Here is a 12,622-nt window from a genome sequence, read left to right as displayed (position 1 = left end):
CTTGTCCGCTCTTAAAATGTTTGGGATTTTAGTGAGCTTTGTTTTATAGTATATTTTAATGAAAGCTATGGCAGGCATTGCTGCAAGTGTTTTTTCATGTTGTGAAGTGGAACTGCATGCCTTTCAGACTTCCCAGCACCACAAAGTTCATTGAAAGTCTCAGTCACATCAAACGTGAGTGTTCTTAAAATCACATGTCTACTTCTAATTCACCATTTTTTGAAAGAAGAATTAAAAAGTTAAAACAAGCTCACAAAGGTACTTGATTTTTTTGCAATGAAAATCAGCAATGGGTTTTGCTAGCAGAAAGAAGTAAGATACTTTGTCATGTTCTGAATATCAGATAATCTTTGACTACTTTGAATCTTAAAGTGCTCAGTATTTCAATAAAATTGATTTGGAAGGGGCAGTGCTGTAACATGTTCCTTGTGGCTTTGATTTTTAGGGGTCAGGTTAGCACAGTCATGCTGCCAAAGCTTAAGCAAATGATACAGATGTCTGTCTCTGACTGATACTCTTGGATTTGCTAAAAAGTCATCAGAGAAAGTCTGAGGACAGTTAGGAGTGCCAAAATTTTATCTCTTGGTTTGACTTTTTATCTGGAACAGTTAGTTGCTTCAGATTACTATAGAGTCCTTAGATATATTAGCTTTATTTGGGTGCTTAAAGGTATGTGTTCCATAGTTGAAGTATTCTTGTCTTTTTGAATTGTATCTGCACTTCAACAGAGTCAGTTGTCAGGGAGGCAAAGCAAATACATATAAGAGCCAGGAGTTGGTTATCTTGTGAAGCACAAGTATTTTTTATGTACACCCCCCCTCAGTATTTCCATTGCTATGGTTATTTTCTTTAGGCTAGTTTTTACTTCTCTTACTGAATCGTTACATCCAGTCTTGGGTTTCTGTTGTAGACAGTCTATTTCTCTGATGTTTGAAGGGAAGAACATATTTGTATATGTGCCTGAATTTTGGCTGAGACTCAGTTGAAACTATGATTGTATTGCTTCAGAGCCTTGCCTGCTGTTGCTTTTTTTCTTGTAGTTCATTCTGTACATTTAACAGCGTAGTGAGTCTTCTAGTTCATAGAATATTCCCGTATCTGCATCTCTTACTTAAAGAACATATCAATGTTTCCACTTCCTGTTGTGTTACTCAACATTGTATCGTCTGTGCCTTTTTTCAAGTTGCTTTAATCTCTTGTTTATGCAACAGTTTGGAATTTAATATCATTTGTGAGTGCTAATATCTAGCTAATACAGAACTCTTATCAAACATCCAGTTTGCATTGTGTGGTTACGGTGCTGATTTTAATTGTCAAAAGTGTAGGCCAGTTTCACTCATTCCAAGAAAAACCGATACTGCAGATAGGAGTTAATGGTTATATGTGTATTTAGGGTAGATCTTTCATATGTATTGAAAGATCCTTGCTTTTTTTAAAGTGGACTAGCCTGTGAGCCTTAAGAGATTTCCGGTGATCCTGTGATGCCTACAAAGGATATCACACATTCATGAAGCATTTTCTATGTACCAGCGTATTTTTGCTGTTACAATTCTGTATGTTGACTACAAAGATGATTTCAGGTTATTTATTATTGCCTGTATTATTTTATTAAAAAAAAAAAAAGAAAGAAAAATAATCGCTTTTGTACCATACTGTTGGCCCCTGATTGACTAGATTTTTCAAAAATACATTGCATAGGCAATTTCAGTTTTACATTAAGGAGAATCAAGTATCTGTTATCTAAGCACCTGGTTTTTTTCATTCTAGAGGTAGTGTCCCAGCCTCAGTTAATCGATTTGCCCTACCTCACATAAATCTACAGTCCACTATAGATATAAACCTAAATTTTTCCAGTGGGGAAGCTAGGTTAATTCCTACAGCTGAATTAAAATACACAGTTAAAGAAGTTGATGGGTGCAAGTTACAACAGCAGCCTTAGTCAGGAACCTTGAATGACTCAAACTGGGGCAGTGAGTAGGTAAGACTTCTGGTTGTATGGGACGAAATCTTGACCTACTCTAGTTGTTCTAATATGGGTGGTAAGTGTGGGTCTTGCAGCACTGTAGTGGTAGATACCTAGAATAGTGGGTAAGTAAGTGTTGAATATGCTTAGCATAGTTCCATGGTTCTAACCTTGGAGGTCTTTTAGAAGACTGGCCTAGTAGGAACTGCCATGTAAATGACAGTGATTTAGGGGCATACACATTGAAGATAGTGCTTTGCCAGGAAACTTTTACCTGTATAATGGCATTTGGTGACTGCTCGGTGTAGCCACTCCCATTTCCTTAATTTATAGTAGTTTGTTTCTTTTTTTTTTTCTATGTTTAACTGCTACTGCTTGTGGAGAGCAGGATGTTAATCTGATTTTGTCTAAGAATAATATTTGAGGATAAATTACCTAAATACATTGTGCATTTTGTCAACATCTCCTTGAGCCAAAAAGTTACATTGAACAAATCCTGAATATTTATCATTGAAATCAGTTTAGAGCACTGGCATTTCTTTTTTTTTTTTTTTGTGCTCAGCATACAGAATGAGAGAAAAGTGGCCCCTGTTTTCTTCCACCATTATACCCCCCCCAGGTTTGAATCCCAGGATGCTGACTTGACTGTATGCATCTATGTGTAAGACACATTCAGCCTAGCTGCCTACTCTGATCCTGATCTTAAGGCCTCCTGTGATCATTGTGCCAAACTTGCTTCAAGTTGTATGACTTCAGGTAGTGAAATAAGCCAGTGATCGATTCAGATACTTAATAAGCTGGACTGTGAACTGTGGTGGTTCGAAATCTGTTTTAAAACAGCCAAGTTGCTCCTGATGTAGTGATAATAAACTCCAGAAGGGAGTTGGGGGGAAGTCTTGGGATGTTATTCAGAAGAATTGGCCTATGTTCATGAGTCAATACGCTACTTTCCGTCAGCTTGTCAGGACTCTGGATTGATAACTCCTAAAAAGGTGGGGAGAATTTTGTATACAACTCACTCTTTGTCTTTCCCTCTCATTGTTTATTTGCTTGTTTGGTTTTTGTGTTCTCCCAAATGAGCTTGCTGGCAACTGTGACATTCATTACCCTTCTAGTTATAGGGAGAACAGAGGCCTAGCTTTGCACTGTGAATTGCACTGACTGAGCCAGGACCAGCTATGTAAAGTCATTGCTGTGAAGCAGAAAGGCTGTGGTAATTAGGGACTTGATCCAAGGTTTGACAAGGTCAGTTATTTTTGGAATAAAACATTCAGAAATATTTTTAGGAAATACGACCAAAATCATCTTTAAACCCAGATTCTTTGGGGTTGACTTTAAAGTCCTGTTTGGTGTGGATGTATATTTTAGCTTTTTTTTGTCTTTAAAGCTTATAAAAGCTTAAATCTAACCTATTTTTAGGAGGTTGCATTTGCTGTATTCAGTCAAATAACTTTGGAAACCACCGGGATTTGTTGGTTGATTTATTCAATTTCAGATGATTCCAGTAGTGATTCATTTAATAATTTGTAACTAACTGATAAGGTGCATCTTTTTTTAAGTGACAATTTCTATTAACTTAAGGTGAAAGTTGTGATCACGGTTGCTTTGCTGTTTATGTATTTTAATGTAAGGACAAGTTAAAATTCTTCCCTTTTTGGGATTATCATGTATCTGTCACATCAGTGCTATGTGTTTCAAATGTTTTCTTCACTTGCTGGAATTCGCTATATATGAAGTCCATTCTACGTATGAACTTCGCTGTTTTTAATTTGTAAGGATGTCAGGGTTGTGAAAAATTCAAGGACTGAATTGTTTTTGAAACTTACCAAGGACCTCATATAAATTGGAGCACTTAGAAGTTAATCAAGAAGTTATCACTTATATAATATGTTATTTAGAACTCAATTAAATTTACTCCTAGATGAAAGAAACAGGACAAACTTTTGTACTAAACTGGCATTTTTGAAACTCTGTGACTTAGTAATGTTGGGAACTCTGTGATCCAGATGCACATGAAGACATCAGTGTATCTTGATGTTTTAAGTTTGTCTTAGTAAATCCTACTATGTATTCATCATTCCTTTATTGTTCATTATGAATGTAGTCTACAAATGCTTTCTTGACGCACATCCCTTCTGTTTTCACATATGCACTATTTGATGTGGAGGTTTTGCACTCAAAAATAATGATTTCTTGCACTGAGACTCCTTTCCAGGCTGCTTTGTGTTGCTTTTTTGTTGTTTTAGTTTGGGGTTTTTTTTCCCTTGTTTTTTTTTTTTTCCTTGCGCTTAGTTTGTTTTTGGTTTTAAGCACAAACTTTCTGACTAGAATTCCAAGATGACTAAAGTTGCACAATTAAATAGTTTTTAAGCAGTACATTCAGTGCCAGACTTGGAAACCCAGAATGTGTGGTTATAAGCATCTATAAAAATGATACTAAGCACAAACAATTTTTTTGTTGCACATTTCAAGAGGGATATGCAATGAAATCATTGCCTATAGAAAACAAACTTGCAAGCTCAGGCTTGCAAGTTTGTGTTCTATATCAGCAAGCATCTGATGTACTTAAATACATTTCTGTGATTTTTGTTTTTTGGACAAAGTTTGGTGCCTTATGCAATTCAGATAGTTGTTCTGTCTCTCTAGTATATTTATAAAAATGATATCTAACTGAATCTTGGATTCTTTGTAGGGCTTTCAGACTGGGCAGGAAGAATATAAGATGACATGTTTAGAGCTTCAATAGTTAATTGAAGCTATAAATGTTTTTTTGTGGGTTTTTTTTTTTTTAATTATAAAAAAAATGCTTAGGAGCAAAATACTGACAAACAAATTACTTTTCTATCCCATTTATTTTCCTGAACATCTTAAATTTCCTTTTCATGAATAGAATTTACACGGTCTGTGTTATAGACATGGCATGATTTTTCAGCCATAGGTTGCTCCCTTCATTCTTCTGCAACTGGTGTGGCAAGGAGTTTGATTTCTGGCTTGGCTTTAGGAAACGTCTGCTGTTTCACTAGTCTTCTGCTTTGAAAAGCTTTTGCTAAGTTTCTTTTTTGTTTAAACCTGCAAATTATTTGTTCCAGTCACCTGAAATACAGACAGCTTCAGTTGTACTACCAAATCAATGTCCTAGCTGCATGTGCAGGAATAATTTTATCTACTGCTAATCTGTAGTACTAGTAAGGGATGAAGCAAAACCCACATAACTGCCTTCTTATCCTCCGCAGGACATTCTGAATACAAAACTGATCAGTGCATGTCTTGGGCATTGTAGTAACTCTTAGGTATTTGTAACATAGTTAAGAATTGTCTAGGAAGTGAAAAATTACTTTGCGTATAGCAACCTTGCTGTAGCCTATAGGGAAGGACAGCTGTCTGTATCTAAATTTAAATTTTGCAATCTCCTAACATCATGGAAGAAAGGTCTTTTTTGGTAGCTATCCTTAGTACAAAATCATTACATTAATACCCCGACTTTTGGAGTGTGAATGAGTGCAGGAGAAATAAAGATTGCTTGAACAGCGTTTACTATTTCCTTGGGTAAAGATGGTGATTTAATGTAAGCATGAGTTTAGATCTTGATAAGTTCTAGTAGACTTTCCTAAAACTCTGTTTTTAAGGTCTTCTCCAGAAGATGAAGTAATTGGAGGCAAAATACTGTTTTTTAACTTCAGAACAAAAAGGATGTGTGTGTAATAGAGTTGAATGTTTGTGGATGAGTCCTCCAAAAGATGGGCAATTGGCAGGAAGAAAGGGAGAGTATATAGTATGTGCTGTCCCTGGTGTCAGAAACCATGAACTAACTGCTGGATTAAACATGGAGTTAGATCAAGAAGTTAGGGTACAGTAATTGATTGCTTCGTATTTGTACTGGTACAGTCATTTAAGGATTTTCATGTATACACAGTTTTAGAGAAGTATTTGCTTGTTTCCTGGATATTTTAAGATAGTGTTCAAGGAAAGCATGCCTCACATGTTTATCTCCTTTTTATTCGATCACCTCATACAAAGTGTAGATTTTATTAACTTGTGCCCCCTCTGCTGGCTGGTTTTCCCATTACAAAGTAAAAATAAAGTTAATTCAGCTGAGGTACTTTGATGCACAATTTTGGTCACACATCAGTTGATAAAAGACCCTTTTATGGGGGTAAAACTGCAACAAAAACTCTTGAGTCCTAATTTGTGAGAGTCAGCAATGGTGTTGAGAGTTGGTGTTTTCGTAAGTGCATAGTTATTTTCTTGGGCTCAGTAAAGACTACTTCAGCATTTGTCAAACTTGTTTCTTTTCTTCATTCCTCAGTTGAAGAGACTTGGTCTTTTTGCCCACTGTGTGTGTATATGTTGTTTCACATACAGAGGAACTAGATCTTTATGGTGCTTGGGACTATGGAGGACTGTAATTCAAGCTTCTAAAACCTCCTATTATCATCTGAAATTCTGGTAGCAGTCATTTTCCCCTTAAGATACAGAGCTCTCCTCTTCTGGGTGTAGTAAGGGGCCTCCTCAAATTATGTTTACCTGTGTTCTTCCCAAAACCTGTCTTTGTGGGTGAGGTAGTATTCCCAGCTGCCTAGCATGAGGGAGGTAGGGCGTAAGTCCTCCCATCTTTGATACTGCAGGGAGAGCTAAAAGGTTTCAGTGTTATGACAGAGAATGTATGTCCATAATGCAGATGTTTGTGGACTAGAGCTTATAGTAAGAATCCTCCCCCTGTCCTGCAGCCCTTTCAGAAAAGCACTGTGCATTTTTTCTTGTTAGTAGTGTAATTCCTGGAGTAGTGTTGCATTAGGTTGTTTTATAAGATTCCAGTCTCTGGCTGATCTGAGATCTGGCATCTATCTTGCCATTAATCAGGCATCAAGGGAGATTTATGGTTTATATTAAAATTTCTTTTATGACTTAAACTTCATAACAGAGTTCAAAACACTTCTACTGTGTAAAACTGGAACTGGTTAGCGTAGCTTTCATTGAACTTTCTTCTGAGTCTTCTGAAAGCAATCTTAAAGTGTATTTACTAGTCCAATATCTGATCATCTACTGTGAAAGACAGAATTGCCACCACTGCAAAACTGCATTACCAGAAATGAGTTAGCAACTAACTTTGTGCATGAAGCTTGACTTGTCAGAGGTCTTAATCCTGTACAGAATTCCAGTATATTCTTCAGCTCTTACTCATTCATCCTAAAATTGCTAAAGTGTCTCTGACACTGAAGTGTTTCTTGTTCATGGTGTCAGTTTCTATTCTAAAACAGCTGTAACAAACAAATATGGTCTCAAAGCTGGTTTTATCATAGGGGTTGGCTTAGTTGGATCACACTGTGATGCAGTTCAGAGGTGCTGTGCTGTTCAGTATGGCCACAGAATCATGGAGCGCTTGTGGCATATCCTGTGAGAAGTCAGGTTTATCAAAGCAAATGTTCTGGTAGAACCTGATTGCCCTTGTTCTGCTTTCCTCTGTCATATTCTTCCTTGCATTTTGGTAGATTAGAGGTTCCTAGCATGTGCTAAATATTAATTAGGTGATATGCAGCACAGCTTCATATGGGAAAGCTTCCACTTAGAGCCATTTTGCTGCTTAACAACTGGTAGAAAGTATTGTACTAGTCTGTTGAAGTAGAAAGCATGGTTATTCCTGAGTACTGTAGTGTGTACATACATCTGCATGACTATGGTGCATGTCTACATATATTTGAAAAAATCTTAAAGGTGAAGTAGTTTTTGTGAAGAGTTATGTTGCCAGTTATGAATTCACTAAAATATTATTGTGGTGGTTGTGTTTGTGACTTGGGAAACAATTGTGTGAATGCATAAAATACAATTGGTGCTTCACAACTATATTGAGTGGTTCTGCAGGGATAATAAAAGGTGATCAAAGTGGCTGATACGTGAGTTGGGACAAGTAAGAAGTTGCACTAGATGCTATAGTTCCTATGTAGCTGACTATAAGAGGATAGAGCAGCTGTTAAATACCTCTGTATACTTGACTGATAGTTTCTGCCTTGAGCAGTGAAGAGGAAAATCTCTAATAAAAGTTAAATTAATGTTTTAGATATTTCATGATTTTGCTAAAGAGTAACTTAAGTTCTCAAGATGCAAAAATTGAAAACTATGTGAGATTTCTACCATCTGTTTTAGTTTGTTGAAATTCAAGCTGAGTGTTTTGATATTTTTTTGGTATTTTATTTTTAAGCTGTTGCAGGATTTTTGTTGTTTTTTTGTTTTGTTGGGCATTTTTTAAGCCTTAAAGTTGTTAATTATTCCATCATTCTGACTTCTAGACTTCATTTTAAACTATTGTTTTTGAGCAATGGTTGCTCACAGTTTCTCTCGACCTTTTGAATTCTAAAACAAAACCCCTGATTGAATCTAAAAAACTGATGGTGCACTTCTGTCTTCCTGGTCAGATGACTGAATTTGCCAGCAGGTAGGCCTCATACTTCTGAAAATAAAAAAGCTCTGCTGAGATATATAATGAATGGTGGATGAGCAATACGATTTCTGTTAAATTTTGTGACTTACTGCAGTGTGAATACATAGCTTTTAGACATGATTGTGATCTGAAAAATTAGTGGTTTTTTTTTTTCCCAGTGGTTAGTAATGTGTTCTGTTAAAAATAATGCATTTTATGTCAGTTTACATTTGTTTTCAACTTTTAGCCTTTCTTGGGTGTGAGGCTTTTGTACTACTAAATACTTATTTTTATAGTAGTTGCTTGTTGAACGTGTCATTTTTAGTCTCTGACTTGGCAGTTTTTTGGGTGATGTTTCTACCTCAGCTATTTCATAAGTTTTTCAACACCTCTGACTCTGGAATTAATATTAAAATATGTGCATTGACATAACAATAGTCTTAAATCAGTTTTCTCTTGCTGCATGCATAATATTGTATACTTGCACATCTAAAGGTCACAGTAGCTCTTGAATTGCTTTACCTGCACACTTTGAAGAAGAAAGAAATAATCTATGAATGTTATTCATGCTGAAACTCATTGCTAAGCTCACTTGCCTACAAAAGTGAGTTCTTAGTTTTGAGACTTTTAACGAGGTAGTAATATGTCTTGATAATTTGATACACTTCTGACTCAATCAGATCAAGCCTCACCTCCGAAAGCATCACTCAAGCTGTCTGTGCCTCTTTCTGTGACCCTTGGTGAGCGTTGTGGAGCTCATTGGTGCTCTGAATTTGCTTTGTATCATCTGAGCATAGAAGTGTTTCAGCTGGAGACTGGAAAAATGGCAACCAATGTAACTGAGTTACTTTGGGGTTTGAAACAAGTGGTTGTGAAGCTGTCAAGTTGTTCAAAAGAATGCATGTTGTGTATCATAAGTTTGCTTTAAGGCTTTGAGTCTCTTACAAGCTTGCTAGGCTAAAAAGGCACAAGCAGGATTGCCCCCGTATTGATGCTGATTTTTAAATAACTTCATGGAAGAGGTGTGTTGGGGGTTTTTGTGGTCTTTGTGCCTATCAGTCCTTGAAAATGCAGGTTGTAGGTGAATGAAAAAAACCCTTTTGTACGACTACGATTTGGTGGTTGACCGGGATGATTAACCATTAAGACCTTAGGTGCTTCATCCTTCTGCTAGTAACCTTCAGAGTGAAAAGTGCATTATTGAAAGGAATTTGCAGTCAGATTACTATAGCAGCTATTTAGACGGAAAAGGATACTAAGTGAAACACTTTGCCTACATGAGGCAATTATCTGAAGTCCCTGTGGGAGCTAGTTGCCACTTAATTTTCAGCTGGAAAAAGAAATAATATTATTTATTCCAGGGTTCTTGTTTAGAAGCAAATCTATTTAAAAATAAGGGCTTAAAATAAAATTTGAAAATACTTTTAAATTTACTGTAGCCTAAGTAAATTGGGATTCAAATTGCCACAGTTTAAATATAGTGGTTGAGTTTATAGACTTCACAAAGTTTATCCACTATTAGTGGTTATAATCTGTCTGGAAACAGGTATTGCAAGAACAGAAGTGTCTCCTTGTATGCTCGTTAGAATGTATATATAATATAGAATATATGTAGAATGTTTTTGAACATGTTGTGTAGAAAGAATATATAATGATAGCTTAAATTGTGAGCAATGCCCTTAATGTTTCCCATGGTATGGGTACTGAGGCTGACCTGACCTTTACCCTACTTACTTAAAGAACTCAGGGTTTCACACTTTGAATATTACACTACCCTGTATGGGAATGTAAAATGATACTTACATTAGCTGCTGGATTTTTTTTGCTTTTTGAAATGGAAAAAAAGCTCATGATGATTAGTTAGTTGTCAGAGTAAGTTGTAAACAGGCATATTATTTACACCTTGCTATGCTGAGCTGATTTCCAGTGCATTTCAGCATAACTGTAAGCTGCCAAAGATCTGGTAATGTGTGCTCTGTCACCCACTGTTCTACTATGTAAATAATAAAATAACTAAAATAATTGAGCTGTGCCAAATTGATTTCTTGTGCATTCACAGTCCGTGCTGCTACGTATTTTGAAGAAGTTTTTCTAAGACATGTGATGTCAAAGTGTTTTAATAGTATATTTCTAGAGGAAAAGCAGCAGACAATAATTTTATTATCATAGAATTAGATTCATTAGATTGAAATAATGTTCTAAACCAGTAATTGAGAAAACTGCTGCTGCATAGTTCAAAAAGTTGACAAGTGTAAGTCTTCTGGAATTTCATTTTGCCACATTTACCAAAACATTGGAATTTTGAGAGCAGGTTGGGTAGGGTTTTGGGTTTTGGTGTGGTTTGTTTTTTTTTTTTTTTAATACCTGACTTAATACTGGTTTTGTATGCCTTCATACAGCTGAGATGAGGAGTGGGGTCAAAAGAGTTAATGGTGTTCCTAGAAAATTAATATAATGGAGATTCTTAGTCGAAAGTGGTAAACCTCTATAATAGCCATTTTATGTGAAATTCTTCCTTGATGTATGCTAATTATGTTTCTGCTCCTTTAGATGGAATGTAGATATATTCATTCACGTTTCTAAATTGCATGAGGCTGTGAAGCTATGTGCAGCTAAATGAATTCAGCTCTGTTCACTTGTCTTTAACAAATTCAATGGTAAATAGTGTACTTTTGACTTGATTTCATAAATTATTTCTAGAAAGAATAATATTTAGAGCTGTATTGATGAGGCAAGGAATTTGAGATTACTATATTTTCTCATCTAGTTAGTGAAGAAGAGATTTCAAGGGGAAACTTTGCAACAGGGCACTGCTAGTGTTTCCACAGTTATCCTTTAGGTAATAGGGAAATGTGAGTTACTTTGTCTCTGGGGTCAGAGGTTCTCAAATCACTTGTTACTCTGGCTACAAATGAGTATTGTTCTGGTAGAAACATGTTCTTGCTTTTGTAAATATGTTGCTGTGTGAGTTGATGCTTGAATTAGTATGTTGGTGATCATCCGATGTACAGGTAAAATGCTTGTGAAATTAGATAGACTGAAGATGAAGTAATTTCTCCTTCAGACTTTTTTCTTTGAGGGGGGTGGGGAAGAGGGAACTGAAGCTTAGAATTTCTTGTTTCCTTCATTATAATTTCATAATCAGTCTGAGTCCAAGTGCTAAAATTTAAGGGTTAAATTTTAGATGGGTAAAATTGAGAAAGGTTATAGTTGAGGTACACAAAAGAATTCTTAAGATAATGAGGCTATCTGGGTAATAGGGGCTACTGGAGACTAAATTTTTAATAGTTAAATTTCAGATTGGACCAGAGTATTGCATATGATAGTTTAAATCTAAAATATGGTTATTTTTATCAATTGTCAATTTTACGATAATTTATTAGCAATAGGATTAAAGTATTTTTGTGTTGAGTATTCATGAGAAAAATTATCCTTTTCCTCTAGATAGAAACTCAGCTTTCAGTATTATTTCAGTACAACATAATTAGCTTCCAGCTGATGTTTTGCAGTTCTGGTGAACTATTAGATGGCAGAATAACGTACCATAGCTGTTCTTCAGAATTAAATAAGGTGAAATATTCTTAGGAAATTATTTTAATTAAAATTGAGTGTATTTTGAGAGTCCTTAAATCCTTTTGAGTAGTTGTTTAAATTAGATTATGAACTAGCTGAGCTTTCGAGGGAGAGGTTGATCTTCCTTGTTCGATTTTTTTTTTTTGTGTATTTTTTGTTTGTATTAACGGTATGCTGTTTTGAAAGAAAACATCAAGATTTTCACTAAGGGTTGAGAAGATACTAAGCAAATGAAGTTTTATTTTTTCTGTTGGATGTAGTGAGTTGATCACAATAAATGTGGTGTTGCCACTTCAAATGGAACATGCCTCACCAAATATGTTAGAAATCATGAGGTGATATTTCTGTTCTAAGCACACAATCAGTAGATGATCCCTGATATTAAAAGGGTTCTAAAAAAACCCCCACCTATTTAAAATGTCTTTTTCTTAAAACCTATTACTTCTCTTCCCCTATTATTAGAGTAAATTGTAAGCATTTATCAGATTGTTTGTCTTTATAAGCAGAACTAGACTGTGGGTCTAGTTGTATTTTTCTTTATTGTTTTCTGAAGAAGAAAATCAAGCCCTTAAGCTTGGCAGTAGGAGAGTAGAACCTGCTAAACTAAAGCTTGTGGTGGCTTTTATCCAGTCTGTCTTTAACCCTGGCTAGAGTGGAGTGTGCTACCTGGC

The 12,622-nt window shown here is 35.7% G+C and overlaps 1 protein-coding gene across 5 annotated transcripts in view; it reads left to right on the top strand.

The window, feature by feature from the left end:
• Positions 1–12,622, top strand: part of INTS6 (integrator complex subunit 6) — a 51,792-nt gene that overhangs the window by 7,174 nt on the left and 31,996 nt on the right. The gene's annotated exons all lie outside the window — the stretch shown is intronic.

The sequence above is a fragment of the Neopsephotus bourkii genome, unplaced genomic scaffold (genome assembly GCF_033783945.1).
Source record: "Neopsephotus bourkii isolate Nb327-2 ecotype Australia unplaced genomic scaffold, CSIRO-AGI_Nbou_v1 NB_663, whole genome shotgun sequence".
Taxonomy (NCBI): Eukaryota; Metazoa; Chordata; class Aves; order Psittaciformes; family Psittacidae; genus Neopsephotus; species Neopsephotus bourkii.
The sequence above is the reverse complement of the archived record's forward strand: the minus strand, read 5'-3'. Positions and strand labels throughout refer to the sequence as shown.